This window comes from Anoplolepis gracilipes, chromosome 7 (assembly GCF_047496725.1).
Source record: "Anoplolepis gracilipes chromosome 7, ASM4749672v1, whole genome shotgun sequence".
Classification (NCBI taxonomy): domain Eukaryota; kingdom Metazoa; phylum Arthropoda; class Insecta; order Hymenoptera; family Formicidae; genus Anoplolepis; species Anoplolepis gracilipes.
In genome coordinates, this window is record NC_132976.1 from 11,654,800 (window position 1) to 11,671,318 (window position 16,519).

At 37.1% G+C, this 16,519-nt stretch overlaps 1 protein-coding gene across 6 annotated transcripts in view; it reads right to left on the bottom strand.

Annotated features, from left to right (window-relative positions):
* Rbp6 (RNA-binding protein 6) overlaps positions 1-16,519 on the bottom strand; it is a 602,105-nt gene that overhangs the window by 488,570 nt on the left and 97,016 nt on the right. Inside the window, exon 1 of one of the 6 annotated variants that reach the window (XM_072896320.1) lies at positions 1,658-1,732. The exons of the other annotated variants lie outside the window; for them this stretch is intronic. The gene's annotated coding sequence lies outside the window, so the exon portion shown is untranslated. Of the gene's footprint in view, positions 1-1,657; positions 1,733-16,519 lie in introns of those variants that run through there. 6 annotated transcript variants of the gene reach the window in all.

Consider the following 16,519-nt stretch of genomic DNA (forward strand, 5'->3'; position numbering starts at 1 on the left):
GTAAAACGCGTAACGTTGATACTAATGACAAATTCTCATTAAGTTGGAGTTATATTTCTAGTGCTTGGATTAGTAGTCTCTCTAATTTCACTAGCAAGTTCAACTCCGCATTGATTCTAAGTTCATCTCTAAGTTCATAGTTGGTAAGTTTAGCAATAAGTTGAGACTACACTAACAGTCCTTGAATAAGTAATCTCTAAGTTTAGTCTCTAATTTCACTAAATCAGAATTACACTAAATAGTATTAGGAGGTTTAATTCGTATTAATTCTACGCTTCACGTTATTATCATTTGATTATTAGATTTGATTGTTACGTAAATCGCGTTACTGTTATTATTTATACTTGATTTAAATTTACTCGATAATACCAATAACACTGCAATCACTCACAATCGTAATGATTCGATAGCGCATCGTCTGTTACATGGAATCCGCATTCAATCATGATGAGCTATTTCCGGAAGCTAGAGATCGGCCGCTCGTTAGCGACGATCGACCGCGACACGCTCGCGTTTCGATACAGCGTGTGCCGTTTCGACAAACCGAAATTCCGCCATAACCGAAATTCCCCATCGGCCCGGCCGGTAGCGGCTGCTAGCGACGTACTTTATTGGCCGTCATATCTGTCGCTGGCAGGGACAGGCTTTCGAACGATTAATTATAAACAACCAGCCGCAACAATGGCTCTGCGTAATTAAAGCGACCGGTCTCGCTTCCTTTCCCCCTCTGACCTCGCCCCAAACGCGTTCATCCGCCCCTGTGACCCTGGCAATATCAAAGCGGAGTTCTCTACATCGTTTCGTGAATATATGTCACGATCAATCCCTCTTCTTGCTGAATTAATTATGCTCCTTCTTTACTAACGGAATCGGTATTGATTTTTCCAGAATTTCCATCATAATTATTTCTATACGTACATTATATGCATATCCATATGAGTAATCGCTTCTCGTATTAAAATCTACTCTTCAAATGAGTTTATATATCAGTAATATATTTATATATATAATTGGAAAATATATTCAGATTTTTAAAGATATTAGATAAGTGAAATGTGTACAATTGTAATTGTAAATAAACGACAATATAATCAATATAAAAAAAAAAAAAAAAAAAACAGTCTATTTTGTTATAAAAGCTTAAGTTGTATAAATCAAAAAGAATATATATTTAAAAAAATAAATATAAATCTTTAATGTGAAATATTGATGTTGAATGTTTGCTTATATTTTTATCATAAAATTCAAATTATTAAAAAATATACAAGTGATTAAAATTTATTTTGCTACACCTGCACAATTATTCATTTATCTATTTAAAAAATTTATTTATACTTGTTAAAACGTGCTAAACGACAAATTTTTACTTTGTAGTCACTCTAAGTATGTTTGAATTAAAAGCGAGAGCTTTCCCTATCATTATCCAATCGTAAAATAATTAAATAATTAATTTTGAAGAAATACCATGGAAAGCGCGAGAAACGAGGGATAGAAGGCATGTATAAGACGTCGCGATAACGATTAGTGCGATTATCTACAGAGTAGATAACTCGGCTTCCCCTCATTTCGTCGAGAATTTACGGTCACCGTAATAAACGGCCACCTTGTATATGCGTCGTGCTGATTATCGAACAAGACGGTGGGTGGGGATACTCACTTTATGGACCACGTGGGTGACGACTAACATACGCGAGCGTAACACACTTTCTGCTCGACTCGAATGTCTGCTTACCTAAAACAGAAATAAAAAATGCTCGTTACTATCCCATCGATCATTAGCGACGTCAACGTTAATAAAGAGCATGAGAGACGTGGCACGGAGTGACGAGGGTTACTTACTAAATCTGGAGGCTTAAATTTTTAACGACTTTAAAGAGACTTCCTACATTACATATATATAATATATATATATATATATATATATATGAGTCTCTAAAATAGAATTAATGTGATTTAAAATAGTTGATATTAACAAATACATATTTTGAATATTTTATTCCACGAATGACGGGGAATAACGATAGAAGCGGTAATTCAAAAATAACAAAATAAAAAACAAATAGGAATTATTTTACTTCAATAAAAATTAACGTATATATAACTAAGTAATTGGCTCCTCTTTTTAAAAGTAATTTTGGTTTCACGAATATTGAAATATTTTGTCACCTATGTGTTAGGTAAAATGAAAGCTGTAACTGTTTCCATACGTATAATAGGTCATTTCAATGTGAAATTTTATTCCTGACTACCGACAGGTATCTACAAAGGTATAAATATTAACATAAAAATATATATTACATATTAGCATACGTAATGTTACTACATTAATATTAACATACACTTTACCGTATACTTTGATTTCAAATATTATACATATTTCACAAATGTATGTAGATATATGTGCGTGTGCTAAAAACTGCGACGGTTATGTAACATATTTTTCTTGAAATTGTTATATATAGCTAAATTGGCGGTTTGCTCAGAAAATGCTGAGTCGCATCGTAACTCGTTAAGTAAGTTTCTTCATTAGCCTAACGTCCGACTAATTTTTACATGCGCGTAGTCGTTTTAATTACATTACACGAGGCAACACGGTAAACGCGCGCGCGCCACCGACTTTTAACTTAAGCTTGTTTTCTCGTCAAATTGTCTCTCTCCCTCGATTACGAAGTAAACATACATTATAATAAAACGTAAAAATAACTATATACTTGAAATAATATTTCTCTCTCCTGTTCGAATAAAAAAGTAAAATAAGAAATTTCAGTTTATTCTTAAACGCAAAATATAACAGATAAAAAGCAAATCTTTAAAAATATAATTATTAATTATTTTACTATACTTGATTTCTTCGTTTCGAGGAAAAAATTATCAAATGCAATTTTTCTCAAATCCTTCTAGCTTATTACGGTTGTCGGTTAGTTTTAGCATAAAACACTCGCTACAAGTGTGCATATATGCAAATAAGACAGAGCATGTATCTAGTGCGCGATTTCAAGCACATATATAGGGTAGCAATCTTGGCTTCACATATTACCTACGCAACACACGTAGAAACGCATATACACACACGCGTTCGTATGGCACGGGCGATCTGACAAATTGCAACGTCATTACTGCCAATTTGTTTACACGCCGCCGGATAGCCGGTAACATGAGGTTGGAACTCTGAAACGAGCCTCCTCGAGGATTCCATGTATTTATCAGGTGGATAAGTCAAGCAGGCAAAGCTCGCCTAGCATACATGCCGAATGAACGTACGGCTCTCTACTAACATCCTAATGCTAATATATGTTGCCTCATGCATCTGCAGTATTAACATTTATATCGTTTTTATCGAAATCCAAATGTGTATATTACTATTATCTTTTTTTCTTTAATAGATGAAAGTAAGCAGACACCTGTCAAATGATTAATGTATTAAAAAATTTTTATTTATGGCTATATTTACGTAAAACAGTAGCGTTAACATAATAAAATTCTTCGTGACACAGTTTTATTTCTGATAAAACGTTACCTGCCTGAGCCTCCTTTTCCCAAAGACATAGATATACGATTTATTTTCCATTAAAAAAAAAAAAAAAAAAATACAAAGTTTGCAGATGCACGATCAAGATTATTCTAAACGGATAAGAGAAGTATTTTATCTTGCTTTTTTTTTTTTACTCCTTTTTGCCCGATATCCATTTCGCGAGAAACGAAGAGTCTACTTCTATCTGTGAATACCGGGTCTTAGTGGTAGCTATTCTGGAAGACTTATCGTTAAACGTAGGAGCTGGAATGAGAGAGCTATAGATGTATCCGCTTTCACGCGCGCAGATATGTGAGATTGTATGAGTACGTTTTACACACTAACGAGCGGATTTCGCCGAGTGTAAAGGGGAATTACGTAGAGCTGAAGTTTTCCATCTGGAATCGTTAATCGTGCCACCGAGCGAGGGTGGACGTTGATCACTTTATAATTGAATGAGGAGGAAAAAGGGACAGACGCGGCGCGACTATGGCAGACGTACCGTCTTCCTCGTTCGTCTTCAAAATTTCGATTCAAGAGCTTTTCACATCTATTACTTGCATGTCTCAAAACTGATCTCGCAACATTGAGATGTCTCGAGAAAAATGTGTGTATGTATAAAAATAAAAATTTATTTTACAAAATTTAATATTAACCCTTACTCCGTATTGTTATTTTTGGCACCTTCTAACCGTACAGATGGGTCAGCGTATTTTCGGTAAGTTTATTAATATGTAAAAGTGTTTTTAAAAAATCTGAAAAAATGTATATACCTTCTTTGAACATTCTAAATAAAGACTAAAATAATAAATTTGAAAAATAATTTACTTAAATATATTATTTTATGATTATTTGTTTTCGAGAAATTGACGTTGTTAGAAAAATCACAGACAAAAATGATCCATCAGTACGGAATAAAGGTTAAAAAAGGTACTAAAACAAAGTCAAATTAAAACGTAATGTATGTATATGTATGTGAAATTGAAATTTTCTTGTAACGTATATTTATATTAAAATTTGCTAATACTAATTATTACGAATCAAACCTTAAATATATTTGACCTCAATAATTACTTATATTGAGATTATAAATAATAAAGACAATTAATATTTTAATTGTTATTTGTCGAGATTATATTTTAACAGAGAACATTTCTCTCTCTCATTTTCGCGATTCCCGATTTCAGCGGAAAAGAGAAAGTATGTCACATCTTTTAATAATGCAATACGAAAGCGAGTGATATAGCGATGCGCTGCTAAGCGGTAAAAGGAAGATACGATAGGATGAAGGGGGAGTAGAAGGAGGGAAAGCGTTGCGATTTAGCATCCTCCCAGCTAACAAACTGCAAATAACTGAACTGCGGCTGCAGGATGACGTTAATTAATATTGCCAACGGTACGGAGTGTCGACGGGGGGGGGGGGGGATGAAGAAGTCTGCCCGAACGCGGGGGTGTCGGGCAGGATTGGAAGAAGACAGTGGTGGGTTACACAGGAGCGGCGAGAGAGGAGAGGGAAAGGAAAAGGAGGGTGCTCTGAGTTTTTATCATCTCTCCCTCCCGACTCGATTCAGTTAAACTTTGAAATAACCCCTTAATGAGTCCGCCGTGCCGAGTAGACCGGATGCCGACGAAGCTCTCGGATTTTTCTCTCATTTGCTATCTCGCTCTCTTTCTCTGTGTCTCTCGTTTTCTCGTTGCTCTCTAGTCGCTTCCTTTCATTTTCTCATCGCGTTCCTACGCCTTCTTTCATCTTTCTGGTATGAGCCTCTTCGTGCACGAGTCTTCTTTTCTTCTCTCTCTCTCTCTCTCTCTCTGTTTTTTTCTCTCTCCACCAGAAAGCTTGACCGAGGTTACGATCTTGATTATTGCAAAACTGGTGTCGCTCTGTGACTTTACTTTAAGCGTATCGCATGGTTGATTCCTCTCGGTATATAAATTAATGGAGAAGTCTTAGAAGTTCATTCCGTTACTTTCAATGTTTATTTAGCCTTGAAACAATTAAAAACTTTCAGGTTGAGAAAATTCAATTTGCGACCCACAACAACCGATGAGAATTGATATACGAGATTTACTATGAAAATTGAATCTCTTTGTAGACACTTAAACCGCCTTATGAATTTGTAAGTTTCAATTGATCAAATAATATTCAAATAGCGATATTTCCCACATATTACGTCACTCGACTGTTATCCGTGGTGTATCGTGTGAGTTTGTATTATTATGACTTCTCGTGTCAACTTTGGAACCCTCAAACCTTGCTATATATATTCGACGACAAATGGCAACGAATTTTGTGGAGTGTACCGTTTTGTCGTTGTTAAACTTCCAGGAAGAGGAAAGGTTCCTAACCGGGGAAAGGGTTTCGCGGGGGCGTGTGTTTGTCCAGCAAAAGTGCCGCATTGTTACGAAGCTGGGCATTGAGCATACGAGTTCGTTCTTAATGGGCTTTCTGTGTCCGACATGCGGTGGACGTTACGATCCTCGCGTTTGCCACCATAATTCCGTTCGCTTCGCATTCCGGAAATCGTGCGAAAAGAATTTTATGCATTTCATGCGAGCGTTTTGCAATGTAAGTATGTGACTTGCTAATTGTAAATCTGGATAAAAAATATAAATGCATTAAAGAGAAAATAAGAAGTAAAGTAAAATGTGTGTTATTAATTTTGCGAAAAATAATTTCAAAAAAATATATTGCAATATACTTTAATTTTATTTGTATTTTACATTTAAAATTTGCATTGTGTTCTCTCCTTTCATATTTTGTTTATATCTTTGCAAAAAAAAAAAAGCATTGTAAAATTTCAACAAGTTTATTGTGACAGATATTGAAATATATATATTTTTAAAACACATATTCATTATATAAGCAATTTAATGTAATAAAATTTCAATAATCTGAAATTCTCTTATGTTTTATAAAAAAATTATACTTTTATATGTCACATATTTTTGTTTGTGATGTTTTGGATAAATATGATTTCAACGATAAAAAATAATATAGAAAATATTAATTCTGGGTTTCACAACTTTATATTATATGCTTCCCAATAATATGTATTTGCAAGGACTTTTCTTATATATTATCTCCACTCCATCTTTTTTTAGTATGACACTTAATATAGTCGTCATTCGTGATTTTGTTTGAAGCACTCAGTAATCGGACCACGTTTCGTATTAATTAAATGGAATTCATGAGATGACATTGATGACCCAAACGTGAATCCACGCTAATGAGTCGCTGATTTCGTTATGCGGAAAGAGAAAAATAGAACGAGGGAGAAGAACCTGCGACACGAGAGAAATCCGATGTCGATCGTGAATAATGAGCCACTCATAAAATGGGAATTTACAAGAGAAAACTGTACAGGAGAATAGATTGAGACGAGCATTAAAGATTTATTTCACACGACGTTGAATGTTGCACTTACGATCGTGACATATAATAATGGCGTTAATTTTCAAATTTACGATACCGTCATATTTTAAGAAGTTATAGAAAAATTGTACAAGAAAAAATAGCCATCAACATATGTATATGTATATGTATATCTTTATATATCTATATAATTCAATTAACATTTTTTTTATCTTGCGTATTTAAAGTGGATCATATATTATTTTTATACGATCAAAGAAAATGTAAACTTTTATTTTCATAAAATTAATCATATAAAAATTTAATAGAGAAATAACAATTAAAATACAGACACATGTAATTCTTTCACTATGCATGAATCGTATTTCCTCCATTATATAAAACGTAGGTAAAAAATAAAATATGAATGTAATGCACGAATGATCGTGCATAATGTTAACGTAAAACAATCCATTTTCCAGATGATATCAATGCAAAATGCGTTAGAGTATAGTAATTACATGTTAATGTACGCATTCAGCGTATGAATTAACAAATTCATAAAGAGTTATTCGCAGAAAGAAATATGCAAAAAGAAAAATTGCGAGACAAGTATTAAGAACCCATTTGACGTGATGTTAAACGTCATAACGTTTATGCGCACGACATAATACCACGTGTATCTATGCTATAATCGTTTTTTCGCAGGGCAATTATGATTTTTTATCGTTATTAACATTGAAATGCTAATCATATTTTACTCGAAACATGAACCACTTTTTTTCCACGCCCTAGCCTTTCATTTGCAAGTTTTTAATCTATTTTTTTTTTTAGAGTATAGCTCATTAGTAACTTTGCTTACTACAGTTTTTCCTTTTACATTACGTGCAGGCGACAGCTGTATTTTAATTTTCAACGTTGAAAAAGCTCATTGAGACAGAATATGTCAAATAATTCATAGTAAAATAAATGAATTCAAAAAACATTTTATGATAAAGCATAACACATGTATTATTCGGAAACGATAATTGGAATCTGCAATAAATCAAAACTCGAAATTTTGACTCTGTAAAATTTTATCCTACAACGTCGACACGATAGCAAATGTGACAGGACGTCATGCAAATTACGTGCAACTTTCGCGGAAGTTCCATTGACACCCGACAGTCGGTTTATGTCTCGCGATTCGAATCGATTTGCATACCAAACTACCGACTTCTGGTCGTTAACGAAGATAATGAAGCTGACGGCATAAAAGGCTCGTTAAAAGGCTGCTGCCGCAACCGTTGAGGTGTCTTCAAATCTCCAGGTGGCCTTCAGCCGATTTCCTCCCCTTGCCCCTTCTCTCCATCTCTTTCTCTTTGAGGTCCTTTTCGATGGTAGCGAAAGTGGAACAACTTTACTGCACGTTAAAATTAACGTTAGCAACATTAACCGGAAGTTTCTCCATCCCCGAACTGGGACGGCGCATCGAATTAGAAGTGCGGCAAGCGAAAATTCCATTTTCGCTAATCTCCCGGATGATGATCGCAACCGCCAACTTTAATCGCTAACGTCGTCGTAGTTAATGATGAAGGAATAATATTGGAACGGAAGCTGCTAAAACGTGTAATCGTTACCTTTCAACGATGTTAAAATGACATATATTAAAAGTTTTGAGTATTCGATTTAATTTTTCGTGTTAAATTTCTGTTCAAGACATTTTAAACATGTCTTTTTTTGTTTCGTTAACAAATACATAATAAAATCGCTGCAACTTTGTCAGATGTCAAATTTTAATTGAATTGCACGTTTTGTTCCTTTTGTATGTTAAAGTGAAATTTAAAGTATTGAAATACATTTGATGTTTACGTAATGATAAAATTTAATAGGTCGCTATTTATCGAATGCTATATTGAGTGTTGCATTGAATTGATAAGTGACGTATATTCAAATATAGAAGAACGTATAATAAATTTAAAATAAAAATTGCTTTTCTAAAGAATTTCAATTCGAATAAAAGTACGGAGAAAAAAAAATTTTGAAAATGGAACGCTAACTCCCTCTAGAAATTACGAGGCTATAATCTGTACAAATCACGTCATTTAAACTTCTCCTCTCCTATGAATTCTTAAAATATCTTTCCATTTCTTTAAATTTCAAAAGCCAGATGGTATCAAATCTGAAGTTTGTAAGTTCAAGGACATAAAATCAAGAAAGAGTTAGATATCTGTCACGAAAACCTTTCGCAGACACTCTGAGCGCGAAATCATAAGGGACTTTACTTAAGACGCCGCGATTGCCGAAACGGCGTCCGAAATGGCGTCGAGACGACTGCCAAGAGGCGACTTTTACGACTACTTGGATTTTCTTTCACCCGATGCGATGGTTAGGCATCGCGAGGGGTCGGCTAAGACCAGTGTACGGTGCCCCAACCGGAAATTTAAGTCTCCAAATTCAGCGATGGTGTTCCCTTCTCGAGAGGGAGGGGGGGGGGGGCACCGAGTTGCTGGCTGGCATCGCGAAACCGATGCCATGGTTATGTTCATCTTGTATTTCCCTTCACTGCCCTCTCCCCCTCCCCCCTTCCACAACTCGAACTTTTTTCTCTTCTTACCTTTTACTTCCCCTTTTTAGATTCTAGTTTTCCTTTCCCTCCCCACATCTTTGTTCATTCTTTACGGCGCGGTTCATTACGTGGCCGAGATACAGAAGAAAGAAGTCTTTCTACTCTGCTTATTTCCGCCACCCCCTTCCTCCACCTTCTTCCTCCCTCGATCCGGCGCTTACTGTATTGGTTCACGAGATTATGTTCTGCTTATTGCGAAATGATACTTTATTGATCATAAAATATTACGACCACCATTTTATTACTATTGTTATTGTCACTGCAATCTTTAATATCATTATTGTTAATATTATAATCTACATATACAATGATTGAAACTCTTAGTTTGATTCTCTTTTCTGGCTTAACATTTATATTTATCGTTAACATTTGAAACTTTGAACTTTTTAATTTGATTAATTTGAAATTTTTAATTTTTTAATACTTTTTGTGTTAATGGTAATAATTGTTAATAAAAATTTATTATATACAAAAAATGGTTTTTCTTTTATTTTCTATTTCACACAAACAAAATATCAACTTTATAGATATTCACTTAACTTAATCGTATCGATCAAATTTATCTTTTTATTATACAATTTTGTTTTAATGTAAACTAAAGTACCTCTATTATTTCGCTATTACAATGTTCTACTCATTTATTAACGTTTAGTTTATTCGTTACATCACGCAATTACATATGTAGCACAAGTTACAATACGTATTCTGCTTCTGTAATTATCCTATATAATTCTACATATTCCATTGTACATTTTTTTAATATGTCCCACTCTTTTGTTCTCTCCTTTCTTTCTCGTTTTTTTTTTTTTTTTTTGTCTCTTCCATTCTTAAATAAATCTAGACCTCTCATCCTGTCACCTTTCCCTCTCATTCTCCCTCTCCCTTTCTCATTCTCCTTGCTGCGACTGCCTTTATTTGTACGTGGTTTTTGTTTTATCTTTGCGATTACACTGGAAAACGAGTACAACAACTATGACGACGATGGCTGCCAGAGCCATCGTCGTCGACGGCGCATTGCTTTTCCCCTGAGGCGCGCTTCATTTCGGTTTTTGGCAACGTGCGGGGCCGTCTCTTCTCGTCTTTTTTTTTTTTTTTTTTTTTTTTTTTTTTGCGCTCGCACCCGAGAGACAGAAAGATAGGCATCGAAAAAAGCTCGCGAGATTTTGGGCATGCGTGCCAACGCAATATTCGCTGATTCACTCTAACGAGATGTTGCGGAAGCGGATGCTTTAAGTAACGTTGTGACGCTGGGTCGCAGCGTATTACAGCTAACAATGTGAACGTAACGGCATACGGAGAATATGTGTGTGCGATACTTTTTAATGCAATGAGAAGAAACAAATGTTCTCGAAAATCTAAATAACTTCGAGAATCTCTAAGTAAGAAAAATTTATGCAATATAATTCTTTCAACGCAAGACAAATCGCTTGACCTGCGAAATAACCATTCGCTAATCATTATACAATAGATGATCAAATAATTTACATATACACACATACATATATGTAAAAAAATATACATGTATATATACAGTATATTGTATACCTATATTAAAGTTGCATGAAATAATATTTACATTATGTTTTTGGTTGTCTTATGACAATCTTTTTTTTGCATCGTTACTGTCTGAACAGTAGCTAAAAGATGTTGCGTCTTACATGTTCGCTGAAGGTGTAATATACGAAAACATATTCGCCTTTCACTACACATCTCATCTGGCCTTGAGGAGTGACGAGAAGAGTGATTTCTTTAACGAGTGTCCGTCGATCCCTTCGTGTTATCACTGTCGATCACCGCCTCCGTGGCAAGCGTCAAAATCGGAAAACCCGCGACAATGGACGCGGTCGATTCCACGATTAATCTTCGTTTCGTGTGACATTTCGCGAACAAGATCGATCCATCTGCCGTTCGCGCGAATTCAATACGCGTATCGTGCGCGCACGCACCTGCGACGCTAAAGGGTTTACCGGATAAATGGAGAGACCCGAAGGTATAAAAAGGAAGAAAGAGAAGAAACGGAAGGCCATGACGTATAATCAAACTCAAGAGCAGTCTGGGCGAGCAGAAGGGAGAGAGAGAGAGAGAGAGAGAGAGAGAGAGAGAGAGAGAGAGAGAGAGAGAGAGAGAGAGAGAGAGAGAGAGAGAGAGAGAGAGAGAGAGAGAGAGAGAGAGAGAGAGAGAGAGAGAGAGAGAGAGAGAGAGAGAGAGAGAGAGAGAGAGAGAGAGAGAGAGAGAGAGAGAGAGAGAGAGAGAGAAGAGAGAGAGAGAGAGAGAGAGAAAAGTGCATCAAGAATCGTATTCGTGACTTCGTTCGGCTTCGATGGTGCTCAACTTTTATCCTACAAATAAATGCGAGATGGACATATACATGAAAATAGCCGCCAGAATAAGTGATCTTATAAAACATAGAGAAATTATGCATGTCATATTTAGAGATAAATATGTATCTATAAACATACCCAACTAAAAAGAAAATTGACATGTATAATATTATCTTAAATAACATATATCTCACACTTACACACACTCACAATCTCGTGCACACTATGCTTTAAAAGTAAAAACTATCTAAACAATGCTGTAACGTATATATTTATTTGTCATAAATGTAGTATCTATTATATTATATAAATAATAAATGATTCTCTAAAATCAACCCTTGTAACGATATGTCATAATCGTTTAACTGATAAAAAATTATCTGAACATTTTTCTAACATCTTCTCTTTTTATATGAAAATTATTTTCCGCTGAGAAAATTTACTTCGTAAAAAAAGCGTTATATAATAAAAAGTCAATGCGGAATAAAATATTTACATTTCAATTAGGTAAGAAAGTTTGCAATTTGTAAAAGTAAAGTAATTATCCAGCGAGCCGGTAAGTTGGGATCGCTTAAATATTGCAGCGACGTTCACGAGCGGCAGGAGCGAAAGGGTTAAACGCAAAAGTAAACCATCTCGAACGCGGAAGGGTTAAGCCGGCTCTCGTCGACCTCAGCGTGTTTCCTCGAAGCCCGGAATGGCTTTTCCCGTCTCGTTCGCCATGTAATTAATATTCTCGGAAAGACAGTAATAGTGCACGGACTCTGCCGGCTCACCACGAAGAGAGCGCCCGTTGCACGTTGACCGAGGTCGACCGTGATATCCTCGAGAATCGCACGAGAGAATCGCACGAGAAAGCGCATACTGTGTCTCTGCCTCGTGACCGTGGACCAGAAATCAATTACGCAGAAACGAGACGAGACGAGACGAGACGAGACGTCATTTTTTTGCAACGCAACAATGAAAGTGATCGTAGTTGCTTTCTACTACTTCAAGAGCTTAGCAACTATTGACTCGACACTTTTTCGAAGATCGATCAGCGACGTAATTTTGCAAGTTAAAGCTAACAGATTTTAAATATATTTAACTAGGTAAGAAAATTATTTATTTTTTTATTGTATTTTTATATTTAATGTTATTTTAGATTTTATTCTTTTTCATTAATTATTTTTATATAGCAATCTAAAAAAGTAATATGCTGATATGAATGACAAAAGTGCAAGAGTTCGACTGCCACTTCGTCAAAAAACATGCAAGTTTAGCAGACAGAATTGTTGAAAACTTCAAGCGCATCGCTTGAGACGAAAAGCGGAAAAAGAAGAACAGGAGAGAAACAGGGGAGAGACACAGGAAGGAGAAGCCGAGATGGAAGAGCCGGTTAGGGTCGTCCATGGCCGTTATGGATGCAAATCCGCGTGCGAAACGTATAAAAGATTTGCAAGAACAAATACACGCCCGGGAGTTCGGCCTCGGAGATGAGAAGGGCGCGAAGAACAACGGACGGGGGGAAAAGAGGCAGAAAAGGGAGAGGCCGAAACTCGGTCCCTGATGGATTCAAATGAGGATAAATATTTATAAAAGAGTGCGCCGATGGAGAGTTCCCTTCTCGATTCCTCTCGAGTTCGGTATGCGAACGTTGCGAGGAAATATTAATTCGCACCACCTCGTCAAATGAGGAATACAAGGAGAAAGGAGAGATGGAAGTAGATTGAAAGACGCGAACGAAATAATCGCGATAAAGTCATTTCGAGCAGATTCGGAATTTAATTAACGATGAATATCCTGCAAATTTTCATATCTTAGCCACTTGTACAGTTTTAAAAGGAACTCGATAAGTCTCGTGTGATTTCTGCATTATATACTTCAGTTCTCCATTCGTAGTTCGAGGGGTGAAAAATTAAGAAAAAAAATCTTTCCGACTATGATATAAAAATATGTTATACGTTTACATTTAATTTAATAATATTTATTACAAATTTTCAACAACGCAATATAACATGCGCGCATTAATAAAATTATTAATTCGTTATCGATAAACTGACGTTTAGATTCTTTTAGTAAGCCGAACAAGTGATAAAAACGCCAAACAAAATTGTACACCGGAACGTTAACAGCTTAACATTTGCTAAAGCAAATTGCCGGGGGCGTATTTTTTTCCCCATTTAGCCGGCGAATTCTCGACGCTTCTGGGAAACTAATGTACGGCTCGAGCACGCGGGCTTATATCTGCAGCGTATATAAGGCACTTTGGGTTAACTAGCGTAAGCGTTTAGGTCGTTAGCGCAAGTAGCCGCGTTATTATTAGAGTTACGAGAATAACATAATATTATCCTTCTCCCGCGAAACGAATGAAATCAAATCCGCCGTTCCCCCGTCGTCAAGCGAGGAGGTTAAATAACGAGCTACGGTAGGTTGCCGACGTCGACGTTACCGAACCGAGCAGAAAGAGAAGAGAAAACCGCGAAGCCGCGAGAGGAAGAGAGACAGTAAGCAGATGGGGAAAGAGAGGGGTAGAGAAATGAACTTTAAGTGAAAATGAGAAAACGGCAGAAAAAGACGAAAGGAATACATCCAGACGAGTAAATGCGACTGACATTAATGGGGGGGGGGGGGGAGGTTAAATAATTTTCTTCCTTTCTCCTCCCCCCCTCCCCCCCTCGATATTCCTTGGTCGGTTTGAAATACGCACGCGTCCTCAGGAAATTTTTCACTCGAAAGGCGGGGGGGGGAGGGAGGGGAGAGGGGGAAGAAGGAGGTTATCTACGCGATTTTCCGGATAATAAGAAACGTTTTCTTCCGAGTGAAGACGCAGCGAATATTAAAAAAGTTACGCCCAAGTCTCGGCGCACACACTCGCGAAATAACTTTAATAAAATAAAAAAAAGAACTAGGAAAAGTATACCGAGGCGGAGAGGGAAGGTTCGATATCGGAGAGCACACATACGTCTCGCGTGAGAATCGAAATTCTTTCGAGATTGTCTTGCGATTTATATGACAGCCACAGCGTAAGGAAAATGAGTATTCGATCAGAGAAACTGTAATCGTTTTTCTATATTATTTTCCAAGTTCGTGCGAGAGTTGTCGAGTAAAATCCATTCTGTCATCAAGGTTGCGGTTATTTTTCTTCCTCACATCGTATCAGGAACGTAAATACGAATCGTGTAATATGTGACGGCGTTCACGTATTTGTCTTATGATTTTTGGCGAACTGTTTTGAAAAGTAACGTGCCCTGTTCTCTAGCAAGGAAACGAAAACTCGTTTTCGCCCTCGGCCCTCTCCGAAAAATTTCAACAACGTCCACGGTCACGTCCAGGAAGATTACACACGTCGGCGTGCAAAAAAAAAAAAAAAAACCCCCAGATGAAAGGGGAACGAGAGAATCGTAAACGGCGCGAGATTTCTCTCTCGGTGTCGCGAATCCTCCGACGTTCCCCTGTAATTTCTCTCGACGCCGTACCCTTCGATCCGAGAGGTCTAGATCGATTACAACGTCAATTGCAGACACTTTGGCCCACTTTAATGCTTTCCCGTCTGATTAAACAGACAATTGTAAGTAATCCAAATCATTTTTCTTTCATTAATGGAGAATTTTTCTTATCTCATTTTTTTTCCCATTTATACAATATGATAACACGCTCAAGAAATTTTGGCAAAAATAATCTATAACAATAATCTACACAGTATACAACAGCGTAAGATAATGTGAGATAAACGATGCACTTCATACGATATATATTGATGGTGAAATAAAATGATTACAATTGAATAAAATATGTTACAACATTATAAAAAATAGATCAAAATGGCAGGATTTTATTATTCTTTCTACAATTGATTGATTGGATTCTGAATTTTCGTTCACCTTCGCGCTATTCGCTCCGCTCTTGTGAGCGCAATTCACGCTCGAACGCGACGCGACGCGACGCGACGCGACGCGCGAGCGCGAACGCATCGAGCGACGACGTGCAGGGGAAATGCCGGCGCCCGGGTTCAAAGGGACGCACGACATCGTATAATGCCTGAACGGACACGGCGGCCGGGAGCGAGAGGAGCGACGGGAATAACAAGATCATTTGTCACCAGCCATTTGCATACGTCGCGCGGTGTTTCATGCGCTAGCGTGTAAAGATGAATTGAATGAACCTTTGTTGAATATTGGATGAAAAGTGAAGAGAGAGCCTGTGCCGCGTCCTCCTTCTCCTTTTTCCCTCCCTGCCTCCTGTCTCTCTTCCTCTCGTCCGCCCGCGCCTCTTTATTCGCGGTCATCCTCTTTCTATCACATCTCTTTATTCGCGGATCCTACCTTGCCTCTCTTTATCCACCTACTCTCCACGGCCATACCACGTGCGCGCATTCCTTTTTTTCCGGCTTTCATCTTCCTGCGTCGCACTTTCTGGCGCGGTGCTACAAAAGACCGACCGACCGACCGACCGACCGGTTTCACCGAGCCGCACTATGGAAAATATTTCGCTGGACCGATTTTCAATTGTTACGCTGTACCGGAGAACTCGAGAACGCCGGAAGCGGAGGTAACCTCGGCCGAGTATTAACTTATACCAGCTCACACGAACGTGGATAGTGCTTGTTTGTATATGTCATACAAACACATATGCGCGCGCCAGAGCTTCATCCATAAATTTCAAAACAATTACGTATCCGTTAGTTGAGTTAAACTTAATTATTGAGAGACTCTATTTAGATTGAATTTTAATTTTAATTTTAA